The sequence below is a fragment of the Balaenoptera ricei genome, chromosome 10 (assembly GCF_028023285.1).
Source record: "Balaenoptera ricei isolate mBalRic1 chromosome 10, mBalRic1.hap2, whole genome shotgun sequence".
In the NCBI taxonomy this organism is placed as follows: Eukaryota; Metazoa; Chordata; class Mammalia; order Artiodactyla; family Balaenopteridae; genus Balaenoptera; species Balaenoptera ricei.
The window spans coordinates 98,521,635-98,533,400 of record NC_082648.1 but is presented as its reverse complement, the minus strand read 5'-3'; the positions used below and the strand labels follow the sequence as shown (position 1 = coordinate 98,533,400).

Below are 11,766 nucleotides of genomic sequence, written 5' to 3'. Positions count from 1 at the left end.
TACCCTAATAAATTGGCATAAGCGTCCTAAATCAAGATTTTATGAAAGTATTTTAAGATCTGTTGTTGTATTAAGACATGAATCCTCTAACTATCATCCTGTATCTTAGCCAGGCCTTGCCCTAAGCGTGTGCTGTTGAAAGCACAGCTTTCAAAACAAGTTCTTCCGCATCTCAGGATGTGCAGTGTGCACTGTCTTCCTGCGATGTGTACTGCTAAATCCAAGTGTTCTGATCAAGTCACAGAGGATTAAAGCACCTATCACCCCTATGGAAACCTATCTAGATCATTGTGATTAGAAAACTAATTATCTGAGATGGACATTTGGGATTTCTGAAGCTAAGACTAAGGGAATATTGGGGCACAGCACTGACTCTGGTATGTTTTAGAACCAAGGAATGCCAGGGCTCAGCCCTTGACAGCTAATATGTAAGGCTTTGACCAGGCAGGCCCTGTCCCTGCATCCAGCCAGTGCAGTCTTCTTACTAGTTTATAACTGTACAACAGTGGATCATAGTTCCCTTTGTAGAGAAAAGGATTGAAGCAATTTCCTAGGTATATTTGGTCACATGATATACACCTGATCTTGATGAGGCACGGTGAGGGAGTTTGTTTTTTCCGTCTCTCTTGTGCGCATGTCTCTGCATACCCACCCACCCACCCATGCACACACACAGACTCCATCCACACCCTACACGCCCCTCCCCACTCTTGTCTTGTATAGGATATCTCTGGAAGGACTGTAAGAAACTGGCAACAGTGACTGCCTTAGGGAGAAGGGATGGAGAGCTGGGGGATTGGGACAGAAGAGACTTCTTGTTCCACAAAAGAATGGAGTTCTCTTTTAAATTTATTATGATTATGGGATACCCCATAATTGTGAAAGAACATGTAGAGTACATATTACAACAGTATATAGAACACACAAGCCCATGGACACATTATCCAACCTGAGAAATGCAGCACAGTGTACACTGAAGTCCTCTAATTACCCTCTTCGATTTGTCCCTTAGAAAACCGCTTTGTTAGTTTGCTTTTAACTGTATATACCTTTTAAATTTTTTATGTGTGTACCCCATACATGCTACCATATAAAAGTGTTTCCTCGGTCCATTTACTCTCTCATTCCTTGATGTCTGTGTACCTAATTCTTGCATATTTATTTAACTTCTGGTTCCCTAATCATTACAGTTTGCCTCTGACCTGTATATTTTATAATAGTATGGGTTAGAGAGAGAGGAGGAGTAATTCGTAAAAATAAAGTTAAAGGAAGATGGTGGGCAGACAACTTTTGCCCTTTTAGGTGATACATTAATTCTTTAAGGAAGGGCCCCCTGTTTGGGTTCACATCACTCAGGGGTCTATAGCGCTAGTGAAAAACTCCAGAACCTTCAGCAATAACTACCTTTCGGATCTACTAATACTCTAAATATTAATGTGGGCTTTTAAAAATATGTTTTTGTTTATGTTCAAGCAATTTTAGAGCTTGAAGGAAACCTTAGGTATTTTTTTGTCCTCTCCTTTATTTAAGATGAGGAATTTGGCCCTTTGAGGTTAGTTAATTTCCTGAAGTCACATCATTAATTAGTGGCAGAGATGGAAGGAGAATTCATTTCCTTACTCCCATGACAGTGCTCTTTCTGCTATAACATACTTACAAAGAAACCATCAGAGACCTTTGATGTATGAGATTGTTTATAATTTCCCCCAGAGATCTTGGTTTCTTTGGGTTTTCCCTTGCAGGTTTCTCCCACTACTCAGAATGACTCACATCTTAAGAGGTGGAGATAAAAACCAGTGCCTGGGTGTCTACCTCCTGCCCCTGGGAAGTGGAGTCAGATGCTACAGGCCCTGTGGTTCCCTGGTTCCCTGGTGGACCTCCGTCTTGCCCTGCCTTCTCTGGCCTGAGTGCTGATCTCATACCTTGATGATGATCTCAGAAGACAGGTAGGCAGACAAACAGATGTTGTCATCAGTATTCTGGATTACATCTTACTGCCCTTTCTCTGACTTATTAATTTATCTGGGGTCCCATTAGAGTAAGGACCTAGATCAAAGGAATTTGAATTCATCTGTCTGTCTCTATCTTTTTTTCTTCCCTTTTGTTTCCTTTTGGATGAGGCAAGCTGTCAAGACCATGAACCACAGTTTTAGCTTTATTAAAACAGTGCCAAATTAAATAAAGATGAGTCTCATACAGTCTTGTTTTTTTTGGAACTTCACTTTTATGATTACCACATGCATTATTTTTGAAAGGATTTTCTTTATAATAACAAGGGGGAAAAAAATTAAAAACCTCCCGCTCTGCCATCAACAACAAAAAACAACGTTCTCTGCCTTGCTCTCAACAAGCTAAAGGGCAGTATCAGGCTGAGCTCATGTTGTTAGGGGTCTAGGGCATCCTTAATCTCACGGCAGCCACATAAATGGGGTGGTGGCAGCAGTCTAGTGAGAGTACAGAGGGCCTAGAAAAGAGGTATCTGTGGCAATTACATAGTGAAAATAAACTCAGTAGTGAAATTTTTATAGTGTATCACACTTCTAAAGTGTTTTTATGTATATTATCTTATTTGATCTTCCCAACAATTTTAAGGTATCTGTACCTTCACATTTTGTAGGGTAGGAAACTGAGGCTTAGAGAGGCTTCAAGACACACAGTAAGAGATGGAATATATGTTTAAATTTAGGTTTTTTACTTGAAACACTACTTACTTATACGTTCCATTTAGAATGAAAAGTCAGGTCGTATCCCTCCTCACTGAGAACCTGCCACTGGTTCTTATTCACAGAAAAAGCCCAAGTCCTTACAAGGCCCCAGCCCTGTAACTCTCAGACTACACTCCTCCTCTTCCCTTGCTCATTCTGTCCTAGCCGTGCTGGCCTCTCAGCTGACCCTGCACACTTTAGGCTGTGCTCCTGTTTCAGGGCTTTCCTACTTGGTATTCTTTCTGCTCGAGCACTCTTTGCTGGGTAGCCTCACGACCTGCTCCCTCACCTCCTTCAGATCTTTGTTCCAATGTCACTTTCTCAGTTAGGCCTTCTCTGACCATCCTGTTTTTCAAAATTCTGCTTTTATTTTTCTTCGTACCACTTACCATCTGACAGAATACAGTTGTCCCTTGGTTTCTGTGGGGAAACCAAGGGCCGACTTGGTTCCAGCCCACTCCCCACCCCCAATACCAAAATTCATGGATGCTCAAGTCCCTTTTATAAAATGGTATAGTATTTGCATATAACCTTTGCACATCCTCCCGTATATTTTGAATCATCTCTAGATTACTTATAATACCTAATACAATGTAAATGTTGTGTAAATAGTTGCCTGCGCAGCAAATTAAAGTTTTGCTTTTTGGAACTTTCTGGAATTTTTTTTTTTTCCCCAAATATTTTCATTCTGTGTTTGGTTGAATCCGTGGATGCAGAGCCTGTGGATATGCAGGACTGACTATATGTGATTTATTTGTTTATTGGCTACTGCTGTCTTTCCCTACAAGAAAATAAATACCTCAAAGTAGGGGATTTTTCTCTCTTGTTTTTCTGCTGTGTTTCCAGTGCCTGGAAGGGTACCTGGTGCATAGTATGCACTTAATAATAATTCTTGAGTAAATGATTTACCAAAAAATTTGGGATATGTTTTTGGAATATGCTTTAGGCAGGTATGTTCCTGAGGACATGCCTTTCCACTATTCTGTGTAGCCTGCACTGCAGTAACTAGTGCAGTGGTTTTCAAGGTGTGGTCTGGGGACCTCTGGGCATCTCTGAGACCTTTCCAGTGGATGTGAGATGGAAGCTCTATATATTTATACTGAGGTGTTATTTGCCTTTTTTACTATTGTCCAGTCATGAGTGTACTGTGTAGTTTTCCAGAGCTACATGGTGGTATGATATCTCAACAGATTGAATGCAGTGTCATGTATGAAAATTCAGCTGTCTTAGTAAGTTGTATGTTAAAGAGATTTGCAAAAATGATAAAATGGCACTCTTTTTGCTTTTTTTGTTTGTTTTGGAAAATAATTATATTTTTTTCATAAAAATATATATGTTAACATATAGTTGGGTTTATTGCTTTTTTTAAAGAAATAATAAATATTTTAAATGCTTTCAGTTTTAATTTCTTATATGATAAGTAGTAATAGATATAACTCATATAAACAAAAGCTCTTTGAAATTATCAGTAACTATAAGAGGGTAAAGGAGTCCTGATGTCAAAAAGGTTGGGAAGAATAGGTATAGTGTTCAGGAGCGTAGACTTTGGAACCCAGGTTTCTTAGCTCTGCCACTACTACCAGCTCTGTGACCTTGGGCAAATTACTTAACCTCTCTGTGCCTGTTGGTTCGTCTGTTTAAAAAAAAAAAAAGGTAATAGTATCAATACCAACCCCAAGAAGTTTTTTTTTTTTTTTTTTTTTTTTTAAATTTATTTATTTATTTATTGGAGGCGTTGGGTTTTTTTTTGTTGAGGTGCACAGGCTTCTCATTGCAGTGGCTTCTCGTTGCGGAGCGTGGGCTCTAGGTGCGCGGGCTTCAGTAGTTGTGGCACACAGGCTCAGTAGTTGTGGCTCACGGGCTCTAGAGTGCAGGCTCATGGGCTTAGTTGCTCTGCGGTATGTGGGATCTTCCCAGACCAGGGCTCGAACCCGAGTCCCCTGCATTGGCAGGCAGATTCTTAACCACTGCGCCACCAGGGAAGTCCCCCAAGAAGTTTTAAGTATTAAATAACTTAATGTATGTAAAATGCTTATAACAGTTCCTGGTACATAATAAATGCTGTATGTTTTTTGATGTTATTGTGGTTGTTTTTGGTTTTTGTTATTGGGCTTTGAATACTATTAGGTGCAGATAGTTTTTATTTCTTCCTGGATATTCTGACAACTTGCCACAACTCTCTTGATATTTGGCAACTCATAAATTTTTAAAAAATATCTTTCTTCTTTAATCTTGAAGTACTTCTGGAAATTTGTTCTAAAGATATTTTAAAAGGTATATATATGTGAGTGTGTGTGTGTGTGTGTGTGTGTGTGTGTGTGTGTATAAGGATGCTCATAGCAGTATTTTTTTAACATCTTTATTGGAGTATAATTGCTTTACAATTTCGTGTTAGTTTCTGCTGTATGACAAAGTGAATCAGCTATATGTATACATATATCCCCAGCAGTATTCTTTATGATAGAAAAAACAGAAACAACCAATACTTTAGCAATAGAGTATTGGTTAAATAACTTATGATATATTCATATAATTGGTACTAATGTAGTCATAAGGTTATTTAAAGATGTGGGAAAATGTTTACCATTTATCCATATAATCCTAAAAAAATGGCTATAAGGATATACATCAGAATATTAATAGCTGTCTCTGAGTAGTGGGATTTCATAGTGGATTTTTTTTTCTTCCTTTGAGTTTTCCTGTATCTTTCTAATTTTCCATCTTAAGCATATATTTCTGTTGTATTGAAATAAAGCTCATATTAAATAGATGTGTGTGTATGTGTACACACATAGGTAGTTGAAAGAGGCAGAAAATGACTGGAAGTGTAGTGTCTTGGATCAGGAGCTAGAACTGTTGATTTTGGGACCTCTGACCTCTGTCAAAGCACTCCACTGACCAAACAGTGAATGATAAGGAGGCACTCCATCCCTTATTCCATCTGACCAGTCTAGTTTGTCTAAACCTCTTTTATATTTTTTGCCTTTGTTTCTATTTTGTAAGATTTATTGAAATTTATCTTCGCAGTGTTTGTATTAGGTCGTGTTCTTGGCAGAGCTGCAGATCCTTCCCGTGCACAGTAACTTACTCTCAATTTGCTGAACCTTTCAGCAAAGTTTTTATGAACTAAAAACACACTAAGTTTTTTTGTTTGTTTTTGATGGGTAAGAAAAATCTGAGTTCTCTTAGGCATAAAATAGTGGTGTTAGTATAAAATATTTTAACTGTTTAAAAGTACCTTTCTGTAGTATATTTAGTTCTTTGACTGTAGGGTAGGTGTGAAAATCCTCTTAACAATCCATCTACTCTTTATCAGAAAGCCAAAATTCATATTGCCTCATCTTTGCCTTGTAGATAGGAACTGAAGCACTTATATTGAAGAATTATATTCCTCAAATCAGTGCCATAAGACAAATTTATAAAATATTTGGCTGTGTAGAGTATTGAAAATTTATGGTTTTAACATTAAGTAGGCTATCCAAATGGATGCTATAACCTTGCTAACCCTTCTAACACCTTGCTACTCAAAGTGTGTTCCAAGGACCAGCATCATCTGTATCACCTGGGAGCCTGTTAGGAATGCACAATCTCAGGCTCCACTTCAGACGTGCAATCAGAATCTTTATTTTAACAAGGTCCTCAGGTGCGTATTAAAGTTGAAGAGTGTTGTTCCAACAGATATTTTATTTTTATTGACTTTGCTTTGGAGGTGAACAGGTGAAAGAAGTAAAGACGATCTGTTGGTGTATTTTTTTTTAAAAAAAGGAGCAAACTGTTGATACATAAAACACACCCTGGACAGCTCTCCAAAGAATCATGCCGAGTGAAAAAGCTAATCCGGAAAGGTTACCTATATGATTCCATTTGTATAACATTCTTTTTTTTTTTTTATGTTTCAAACTATTTTTTATTAAGTATGACTAGGAATATAATTATATGTGCGCGCACACACACACACACACACACACACACACACAGTGCTTCTAAAAGAGTATTAACAAATTGCAAATATTAAAAAGTCCTAAAACTGGCAAAAATAGCAAGCATTTATAACTATTTCAAACACATCATTCCAAAAAAAATTATTTGTGAAATTCACGTTTTTAAGGCACAAAGTAATTTAACTTTCAAAGATATGGGTTTTCCCAACTAGCATTCGAAGATGTTTAAAGCTCTACTCCAAATCCCTTAAAAACATATTGAAGAGACATATAAAATCAAGTCATGACATTAGGAGAACTATTGAACAGTGGACTCCCCAAGCATTTTCCCTTAGGGAGAATAGGTAGAGTACTTAAAATGATTTTTTCCATTAGGTATAGCAATGAATCAATTTGAAATTACTGAGTACCCAGCATTGTAGCATGGAGGAATAATGTGTATAACATTCTTGAAATGACAAAATGATAGTTATTGAGAACAGATTGATGCCTCTTGGGGACTGAGATGGGGTGATGCTGGGAGGAAAGTAATTGTGGCTATCAAAGGTCAACATGAGGGATCCTGTAGTGATGGAATATTCTGTATCTTGATTGTATCAGTGTCAGTATCATGGTTGTAATGTTGCACTATAGTTTTGCAAGCTGTTATCATTGCGGTGGTGGTGGTGGGGAACTGGGTGAAGGGTAAACCGGATCTCTGAATTATTTCTTACAACTGGGTGGGAATCTATAATCATCTCAAAATAAAAAGTTTAAGAAAACGCAGACAGTTAGGCATCTTTTCAAAAAGTTAAACAGATTTACCATATGACCCAGAAATTCTACTCCTAGATGTATACGCGAGAAAACTGAAAACATCGCTCCACACAAAAACTTGTACACAGATGTTCATAGCAGCGTTAGCCAAAAGTGGAAACACCCCAAATGTCCATCACTTAATGAATGGATAAACAAAATGTAGTATATCCTTATAATGGAATGTTATTCACCAATAAAAAGGAACGAAGTACTATTCTATAAAATGGATGAACCTTGAAAACACACCAAGTGAAAGAAGATAGACACAAAAGGCCACATACTGTATAATTCCATTTATATGAAATGTCCAGAATAGGCAAATCCATAGAGACAGAAAGATTAGTGGTTGCCAGGGCTTGGTGTTGGGGGGTAGGACAGTGATGGGGAATGACTGTTAATAGATGCAGATTTCTTGGGGGGTGTTGAAAATACTCTGGAACTAGATAGTGGTGATGGTTGTACAACTTTGGGAATATTCTAAAAACTACTGAATTATAGACTTTGAATGGGTGAATTGAATAGAATGTGAATGATACCGCAATTTAAAAAAAAGTCTGAGGGAAACAATGCAGCTTTCTCTAGAGTGACAGGTAGCCTATCAGTTGTTGCCTGGGGCCAGAAGCAGAAAGAGAAGTTAACTACACAGGGGCATAAGAGCACTTGAGGGGGTGAAAATATCATGTATCTTGATTGTCATATTGGTTATGCAGGTGTATACATTTGTCAAAAGGCATTGAACTTGTATGCTTAAAATGGGTAAGGCTATCATATCTAGATTAAATTTCAATAAAATTGATTTCAAAAACTTGTAAAATTATCTCTGATTGTTTTAAGCTTAAAGTCACCTTTACATTAAAACTCTCTCGTCTTTATAAATACAAGGCTAACAACTGTTTAAAAAATTAACTTGGTGGACTCTGACTTCTATTGCTAATTTCTATCTCCCTTTTCCATCTAGTCAGTTTACAAAGTGAAATTAGATTGATCATTTTCAGTCAGACTGTGCTCTTATGCTTTTGAACTATTGTGATTCTGTTGCTGTGCTTTTCAAAACCTATGAGTGGGTGTGATTATTCTAAAAATTTTTTTAAAGTTTAAAGTTTGTGGAACATTTTATGGGCTTTTGTTGCTTTTTTCCTTTTATGTACAACAGAAAAATGTTCCATTGGGTATAACAAATCAGGTTGACTGCCTTTCACCTTCATACACTCTGGAGTACCCTGAGCTAATTTGGGCACCAGGAGATTGGAGTTAAACTTACTCTCGAAGGAAGTAAGCCAAAAGGAGAAAAGGAGGTAGCACTGCTAGGTAATGTTTAAAAAACCAAACAAAACACAACAAAACCCCAAGTGTGTGAACTTCTTTCCCACCCACATCACCTCTGTCTCCCTGATCTCTTGTCAGGAAGTGTGCCATATTACACAAAAACCTCCAAGGTTTGAGAACAGTTGTGGAAGATAATCTCTAAATTAGCAAAACCAGCTCTGTAGGTGGTTCCTGAGCTTTCTCCCTGAGGTTTCCTTCCCTTGCCCTCACTCATTTCTTGGGCCTAACCATGCCTAAACCCAGGGGTAGAGTACTTCCCATTTAAAATTCTCCACAGGTGAAGAAAATTTTTATTATTTCCCTTAAGCTTAGGCAAGACAGCCTTATATTTGAAAAACAAATCATTAAAAATTAGAGATAGGAAACTATATTCAGTATCTTATAATAACTATAATGGAAAATAATCTGAAACTATATATATGTATGTATATAACTGAATCACTTTGCTGCAGATCTGAAACTAACACAATATTGTAAATCAACTATACTTAAATAAAAATCCCTTTACTATGTTAACATAGATAACATGTTTTAAGAAAAATAGCTGTATTTTCTAAAATAAAAAATTAGTAAGAGAATGGCATTGTTTTACATTTTTGCATATCTCTTTAATATGTGGCTTAATAGAAGAAAGAAAAAAAAAAACTAGTAGAGACCAAACAGGACAATGCAACAAACCACAAAACATAAGAGACACATTTATAGAGTATGGAATTCTAAGTATATTTTATAAGAATTCCAGGAAAAATGTAGAAATATATTTAAAATAAAATAATAGTAGCTAACACATTTTAAATGGGATTTACCATGTGCCAGTGTTCCAAGCTCCTTACATATATTAGCTCTTTTAATCTTTGCAATAACTATGTGAAATGGATGCTCTCATTATCCCATTTTACAGATGGTGAAATTGAGGGGCAAAGTAGATAAAGGAACGTGTCCACACACCTGGTAAGTGGTAGAACTAAGATTGCACCCAGATGGTCTGGCTTCAGAATCCATGCTCTTTACCACTACATTATATTGCTTTCCACGTTAACTTTTATCCCCCAATAAATATATAGTAGCTCTCGACAGGCTACCCAGCTTGTCTAGGTTCCTTGTCCTATTCTTTCATTACATAGCCTACCTTCTTTTTTACCCTCTTCCCTCCCTGCCTTATCCCCTGCACCCCAAGAACACTATGACATAATTGTTAAACACATTTCTAACTTTTTTCTCTTTTTGAATATCTGTATTAAATTTTCTTGTCCTAGATCTCCTCTCTACATAAGGATGACCTTTTCCCCTACATTTAACCCAACTTAGAAAGCCTTCATACAAGCCCTAACCTTTGCCTAGAAGCTTCCCTCTTTTTAACAGTGATTCTTGTACCTGTTCACGAGGATTAGAAAGGACGCTATTTTGAGTTGCAGTGTAGCAAGATTTCTGACTCAACACCCATGGCCCAAACCAGCTTCATATGTTTGAAACTAAGCAAAACCTCCTGAGTGTGTTGCCATAAACGTGCATTAGAAATTTCTTCCGATGTAGCAAATGGTTTCTGTGGGTAGGAAGTAGATTTAAATCTGTATATCTTTAGAGTAGGAACATTTTCTATGTGAAGGTCCTTGCTGACTCTGGTAAGAAAAAAAGGTCTCCCTGCCTCCTTCCCCCTTTTCTTCTGAGCTCTGTAATATAGAGCTTTCAGAACATCCTAACAGCTGAGTTTTATATCTGCTAAGTCAGTCCATGAGATGTTTGCAAATAATCTCCCATTAGTTTTATGCTAAAGATCCCCTTGCAGCTTGGCTTTTGGTCAACTGACTCAGTGTTACTAAATTTATATTTAATCCCAACTAAGGTGGTTAGTATGAATGTTTTTAGAAAAGTCTTGATAAATTTGAAGGAAAACTTTTTTTGATGTACTCTTAGAATTTCATAGGTGTTACCTGAAAAGTGTTTGAGAATCTAGAAAAACGTGGTCCCCTGCATAGGGATCATATGCTAGTTTCGATAGTTTAGAATAAGAGCGTAGATATCTAGGTCTGAAGTCAGTATTTGTACTCATGAAATAGTAGGTGAGTTTCTCAGTGTGCATGGTTCATTTTATCCATTCCTGCCTACTTCTCCAGCTGCACCTCCTGTTTTTCCTTTTGCTTTCTAGGTTCCATCCTTCCTTAGGATCTCAGAGAATGCCCCCCTAGCGTGCCCCTCCCCTCTGGTTATTTTTATTCTTTCTCATTCTCTCTTTCTTCATGCATTTATACTTAGAGATTATATGTTTATTTGTGGGACTTTTTGATTGTTTAATGTGTGTTTCCCTCATTAGTTTATAAACGCTATGAAGGCCTTACCTGTTACTGTTCATTTTAATTTTATCTTACCTGTTAATTTTGTTTTGCCACTTTATATCTAGCATCTATCTAGCTTGATACCTAGTTGGTGCTGAATAAATGTTAATGAGTGAATGAAGTGAATGTGAAATATTGGAGAGATTGGGAAGAAAGCCGCTGTTGGAACATTTGGTATTAGGTTCCCCAGCCCAACTGTTTCTCGAAGAGCAAGTACAGAGTATCCCGCTAAGGATGAGTCTCTAGTTCCTTTATAAGATGTAGAGGGTCATGGTTTTTTGTACCATCTTTCCCTCTCCATCATTCATTTTGAGAAAAGTCATTCTCAATTTTTGTGAAATTGTCAAGATATATAAACTACAGAGTATTTGTATCTCTATCACTAGATCACTTCTGCCCCAGGTTGAACCAAAAGTTATCTCTTGCTTCAAGTAAGGAGCTAGTACATATTTGGGAGCATTATGTTTTGGCCAATTGATGAGAGAATTTAAATTTTTTCCTTTTTAATATACTTAATTTTGTCTGAGGCTTTGGGAGATCATCGTGGCATTTTTTTTTTTTAAAGGAATTCCTTTATTTTTTTAAAATTATTATTTATTTATTTATTTTTGGCTGTGTTGGGTCTTCGTTTCTGTGCGAGGGCTTTCCCTAGTTGCGGCAAAC

The 11,766-nt window shown here is 37.0% G+C and overlaps 1 protein-coding gene across 1 annotated transcript in view; it reads left to right on the top strand.

The window, feature by feature from the left end:
* The first annotated feature begins 1,927 nt into the window (after positions 1-1,927).
* The window catches only part of MRTFA (myocardin related transcription factor A), a 105,216-nt gene continuing 95,377 nt past the window's right edge, over positions 1,928-11,766 (top strand). Inside the window, exon 1 of the mRNA XM_059937021.1 lies at positions 1,928-1,946. The gene's annotated coding sequence lies outside the window, so the exon portion shown is untranslated. The remainder of the gene's footprint in view (positions 1,947-11,766) is intronic.